Source organism: Echinops telfairi, unplaced genomic scaffold (assembly GCF_000313985.2).
Source record: "Echinops telfairi isolate 266 unplaced genomic scaffold, ASM31398v2 ScPeMD7_2565;HRSCAF=3150, whole genome shotgun sequence".
In the NCBI taxonomy this organism is placed as follows: domain Eukaryota; kingdom Metazoa; phylum Chordata; class Mammalia; order Afrosoricida; family Tenrecidae; genus Echinops; species Echinops telfairi.
The window spans coordinates 13204222-13210582 of NW_022106463.1; the positions used below are offsets into that span (position 1 = coordinate 13204222).

Genomic DNA, 6361 nt, shown 5'->3' on the forward strand with positions numbered 1-6361 from the left:
GGAGGAGGAGGTGAAAGAGCACCTCTCCCAGCCCTGGCGGAGGCTGAAAGCACGAGGCGGTCCCAGATAAGGGTGCTGGGCCGCCGGCTGCGGGGGGCGGAGAGTGAGGTGCGGCCTCAGGACGACTGGGTGGGGTTCCGCCGGAGGAGGCTGGGATCAGAGCCCCAGGAGGAGGAGGAAGAGAAGCACAAGCGTCAAGCCCGGGCGCCTGGGGCTGTGGACCCCGGCCAGGTATGTCAGGGTCGCAGACGGCCTGCGGGGGTCGCCGCGGCCCTTCCGGGTGAAGGGGCCCACCTCCCTCCCAGCACGGGCAGGGCGAATCTGGTTGCGCTCCGCCTTGTGCAAGCAAGGCCGCCCGTTCGTGCTGCGCCACTTTCTTCCTGGTTGTCGCTGCCGCGACCGGCGCTCCCGTTGTAAAGGGACCCTCGCGTCCAGGGTCCCCACGGCGCGCCCTCCGGAGCCCGGAGCCCGTGGGCGTCTTCTCCCCCTCGGGTGGCCGGGTCCGGGGGCACGCGCCTCCACCCCGGGAAGTTGGCAAGGCGCAGCACCACCAACTGCCATTTCCCAGGGCGCCTCCCTTCTTTAGGATGGAAAGCCCGAGTCCGAGTCCAAGTCCAGGAAAACCCGAGTCCAAGTTTGGACGAGCGGTCTGGGAGGGAGTCGCCCCAGGCGCGATGAGCAATGCGAATGCAATGTCTCCTGAAGACCCAGCGTTGGAAGTGGGGTCTGCAGGGGACGGCAGTCTGACTCAGCTTGCGAGCTCAGCCGAGTCCAGAACTGGCCAGTCCCGCTTCCGGGAAAGCCGGGCTCCGCCGCGCTCTGGCTCTGGCTCTCTAGAGTCCAGACGCGCAGTTGCAATAAACGGCTTAGAATATTCAAAGTGTGGCGTGGTAAGAAGGAGCCCCCTGAGGGGACAGGTGGTTAAAGTGCCCCGCACCGATGTAACATCCAGCTTTCCTCTGGTTCTTAAATGCTTCCCCCTCCCCACCCCCCATCCCACCCCCACTATCATGCCCCTAATTCTTCTACCTTACAAATCTGGTTAAACCAGAGCATGTACACGGGTACAGATAACACAGGGAATACAGGACAGATAAACTCCTCGGGACCAATATTGAGAGTGACCATACCAGGAGGGGAAGGGGAAGGTGGGGGGAGAAAGGGCAATCACAGTGGGGATCACAATGACCTACCCATAACCCCCCCCCCAGGGGATGGACAACAGACAAGGGGGTGGGGGGAGACATGGGACAGTGCAAGACATGAAAAAATAATAATAATTTGTAAATTATCAAGGGCTCATGAGGGAGGGAGGAAGAGGGAGGGGGAAAATGAGCTGATACCAAGGGCTCATGTAGAAAGAAAATGCTTTGAAAACGATGATGGTAACATATATACAAATATGCTTGACACACTGGATAGATGGATGAATTGTGATAAGAGTTGTATGAGGCCCCAATAAAATGATTTTTTAAAAATTAAAAAGCGAGGACAACGACGAGACTCCTGCACTTTGGGTATGTTCTCAAGGGGAGACCAGAGTCCAGAAAGGGACATCAAGCTTGGCAAAGGGAGGACGACTCTCAACGAGATGGACCAGTTCAGAGGCTGCAACCAGGGCACTCAAACTGAACCACAGAGGCGAGGGTGCAGGACCCCTGGCGCTACGTTCTGTTGTGCATAGAGCTGAGGAGGCCTCGTGGGGTGGTGGCATCGGCTGCTAATGGCCAGGTCATTGGTTAGGAACCACTAGAGGCTCCTCCAGCGAGGGTGGCATAGGAGGCTGTCTCCTCCCATCAAGAGACATCATAGTCTCAGCGTAGTTCTACTGGGGCCTGAAGAGTCGCTCTGACTCAGTGGCTCACACTCAAGGTGAGCGAGTGCTTCCCCTGTGAGAGAGAGAGGGTAGCTCCCAGTGTGACTGCGTGACTATGCAGAATGGTGCTCTAATGTAGGCCTAAACCTAATGGCCAGTGATATTTTTATTTTTTATGCCCAATATTTATTTATTGGTTGGTTCGTGGAGTGAGTCTGTTTCCATAACCATACTGAATTCTTCAAAAGTCCACAATGCTCAGAACAAAATGATTTCACTGTCTTGTACCACTGTTGGATTGGGTGATTGCTATTTGGACCACTGTTTGATTTTTAAAAGGGTTTTTAAGTACCAGAGGGTTTTTTTCCCCCCCTCAAAAACTCAGGGTGACTGGGGCAAAGATCTGTGTGGGTTACCCTAAGTTCCATGAAAGGCAAGGCTCGAACAGAAGCATTGACAGCAATATTAGGCCAGATACCGGAAATGAAACTGCATAACCGTGACAGACTACTAATCAGTTTTTAAGTGACAGATCTGAAGGGAACTAGTTACAGAATCCATACAGAGCCAAAGTCCGTTTGAAATCAGAGGGAACATTAGAGGAGAGCATCCCTAACCATAAGTGATTGACCATATTCTCAAAGGTCTGACGTGCAAACACGTCTGAATTAAGTCTTATAGGTAAGAGGAGTTACTCTCCCAATTAAGCCCCCTGGGCCTTTATGCTGCTAGATAATATCATGTGTTTGTTACCTAATATCAGACAAAATATCTCCTGAGAGGAATCTAAACTCACAGGCAATGACGTGATTCTGATTCATGGTGACCTGTGGAACTCCAAATTCACTGCCATTGAGTTGATTCCAACTCATAGGACAGAGTGTGGAACTGGCACTGTGGCTTTCCCAGACTGTAGTTTGAACTACTGACCTTTCGGTTAGCAGCCCCAGGTGTAACCCACTAAGCCAACAGAGAAGCCAGCACCTCATCTGTAGTTTTAAATCTTTACAGTGGACAATCTCATCTTTCTCCTAAGGAGTTTCGTGGAAACACTGTCCTCAAGGTTAGCACCTCAATGATGAAAAACTTAAACTCTCCTGCCATTAAGGCCATTTTAACGCATAGTGAATCTGTAAGATTGGCTGCTGGCTGTGCAGTTAGCAGCCAGGCTTGATTTAAGATTTCTGAGGGGCTTTAATGTCAAGTAGTATAAATCCAGCAGCTGGATTTCTTGCCATTAACACTGCCGGGCTCCGAGGCTCGGACTATAACCTTTTAAATAAAACTCGCCTTGACTTTGTTCACAAAACAGGGAAAATATTTTGTGACCTTTCCACAAAGTTTCAACTTGTCAGGGGATCTTTAATAATTCACTAAGAAACACTGAAGTTACGGGAAATATATCTCAAGGGTAAGCTTTTCAAAAGCCCGCGGCTTGAAGACAAACAGGAAGGAGCTCTGCTGGGGTAGTAAGTTATCCATGGGGTAGTGAGAAACCACGAGCCGCAGAGCAGGAGAAGGAGGAGGCTTTCTATTCCCATAAAGAGTTACAGTCTTGGAAACTCACAGAGGAAGTTCTACTCTGTCCCAAAGCATCGCTGTGAGTCAGATCAACTCAAGGGCAGTGAATTTGATATTTTTTATTGTTTATTTAAAAACAAACATGGCTTGGTAAACCCAACCCATCGTTGCCCCTGCAAGAGGCAGATTATAAAAAGAATGAATTAATTCTTCAAGCCAGTGCCCACTGCCCCCAAAATCCTCAAAACCACTGCGAATGAGGTGTTTCTGACTTATGGTGACCATGACCCTGTATAGAGTTTCTCAGACTGTAACTCTTTACTGGTGGAGACAGTCTCATCTCGAGTACTGAAGTAGGCTCCTGGCTTTGCACCAATGACCTTGCAGTTCACGGACCAATTCACCCCAAAGCGCCATCAGGGGACATCCGACCAGTAATCAAAGAAAAGCTTGTTTTTAATGGCAAGAAATTCAGCTGCTGGTTTTATACTACTTGACATTAAAGCCCCTCAGAAATCTTAAATCAAAATATTAAGCTTTATCCAGATAGATAAAACATTGGCCTTATCAAATCAGTTTCTCCAGACTCAAGTGGAGGCTGAATGCATGTCAAGACTCAAAGTGGAGTAAACCGTAGCCTTCTGCAAACAAGTGGTTTAGAATTTAAGTTCTAATATGGACCCATCCACTGCTCTCCAGGAGAGAGATGTGGCAGCCTGCCCCGTAAAGAATTACAGCCTCAGAAACTGTATAGCAACAGTTCCAGCCTGCCCTATGGGTTTGCTATTAGGATCAATTGAACCCCAGTGAGCCTTGGATTGTTTTGGCATTGTACTCCAGGAGACAGTCGCCTGAGTATGGACATGCTGTAGAAGCCCTGGTGGTGCCGTGAGTTACATGGTGGGCTGCTAACTGCAAGGTCGGCAGTTCAAACCCACCAGCAGCTCCACGGGAGAGAGATGAAAGTGTCTGCTCCTGTAAAGATTTACAGTCTTGAAAATCCTATATTGGACTATTAACTGTGAGGTTAGCAGTTCAAAACCACTAGGGGCTCTGAAGGATAAAGATGAGGCTTTCTATACCCATAACGATTTAAAGTCTTGGGAACCCACAGAGACAATTCTACTCTGATCTATAGGGTTGCTATGAGTCAGAATTGACTGGCCTGCAGTGGGTCTGATTTTGGTTTGGCTTGTGTGCCTTGTAGAACATTCCAAGACCTCTTTAGAGAGAGGAGGTGCACATACATTGCATTATGTACATTGAGTGTCAATCTTTTCTAGGCTCTAATGGATGCTTACAAGTTTTTAGTAAATAGACATTTATCCAATGCCTGCCAAGAAGGGATGTAGACACCTAGGTTTTGAGATTATTTGACTGCGCTTATTCAATACTATATTATCCCAATTTTCTATAGCATGTAGTATGTATAAAGGGGTCCTGGTGTTGCAGTGTGCTAACCAAAAGGTCAGCAGTTCAAAGCCACTTGTGCTCTGTGGAAGAGAGATGGGCCAGTCTGCTTTAGCAGAGACTTTCATGGAACATTCCTCTGCCCTGTAAGATTGCTGTGAGTCAGAACTGACTTGATGGGAGGGGCTGTTAGGTAAGCATGTGTTACTATGATTAGAAAACTTTTCTTTTATAAAAGCACAGGTCAAAGGGCTTCAAAACACACCCAAGAACCTGGACAAGTGGACCTGCACAGTCACCCACTTGAGCTTGCTTCGTTCACGGTAGCCCGGGCTCTGATGTTATACTGGCACTGTCCTTAAAATGGCTCAAGATTCATTCAAGAGTTTTAACATTTTACTGGGTTATTTGTTAACTATCAGAGGCTAAGAGCGAGATCCAAGCCACCAAACCCACGTGGGTGCATTGATTCCTGCTCATAGTGACTCTATAGGGCAGAGGGGAACTGCCTATCAGGTTTCCAAGGTTGTGAGTCTTCATGGAAGCAGATTACTACATCTTTCTCCTGCAGAGTAGCCGACGGGTTCAAACCTCCGACTTTGCAATTAGCAGTGGAATAATTTATCCACTGTACCACCCAAAGCCCAAACCAAACTCACTCCCATCAAATCGATTAGGACTCCACATAGCCCTACAGGACGGAGGAGAGCTACCCCTGTGGGTTTCTAAGACTGTAACTATATATGGAAGTAGAAAGCCTCATCTTTCTCCTGCAGAGCAGCTGGTGGCTTCGAACTGCTGACCTTGTAGTTAGCAGCCCAATGCCTAACCCATCACAACCACCACCACCACCACCAGGACTCTTTAAAAAATAAGATACCCATGCTTATGAGTAAAGATTTCACTGCCATCAAATCCATCCCAACTCCTAGTGACCCTTTGTAGTGTTTCCAAGGTTGTGAATCTTTTGCTCATCTTTCTCCTAAGAGCAAGACACATGAACTGAAGAAGCAGTGTGGTTTAATACCTTTGACAACATCCATCATTATCATCATGCTCGTATACAATGAAATGCTCATTATGAACCTATTGGAGTGTAAAAAGACACTCAGGCTTTACCAAATTATGAAATGTTAATGATATTGAGATGTAGTTAATTAATTTGTCCCTTCTAGCCATAGTCCCTTAGTGTGATGTATTATACATTGTAGCCTCTATGCCCGTGGTTATAGTCACATGTTGGAAGGAGTTTCTGCCGTGCTAATGGACAGGGGAGGTGGGATCTGGTCTGTCTCCACCTTACTAGAGCGTGTGGACCAAGTCACTCCCCTTTGTTTCTGTGGGATGTGGTCAGCTGAAAGACAAAAACCACACCTCCATCAAAACCATTCCTATGTGTACAGAGCTGTTAGTCTGGGTAAACTAGGGAAACAAATCCACAGAAACTCATATGCATAAGAGAGAGTTTTATATAAAGGGTAAGTGCACATCAAGAAAGCATCCCAACCCAGTGCTGTCCAAACTCATAAGTCCAACATTAGCTCATATGTCCGACACCAATCCACAAAGTCCTCCTCCACCTCACAAAACACACACAATGACGCCGGCTGCAGG

The 6361-nt window shown here is 47.9% G+C and overlaps 1 protein-coding gene across 1 annotated transcript in view; it reads left to right on the forward strand.

Moving 5' to 3' along the window:
* The first annotated feature begins 131 nt into the window (after window positions 1-131).
* Window positions 132-6361, forward strand: part of PARP4 (poly(ADP-ribose) polymerase family member 4) — a 92156-nt gene continuing 85926 nt past the window's right edge. Inside the window, exon 1 of the mRNA XM_045294009.1 lies at window positions 132-231. The gene's annotated coding sequence lies outside the window, so the exon portion shown is untranslated. The remainder of the gene's footprint in view (window positions 232-6361) is intronic.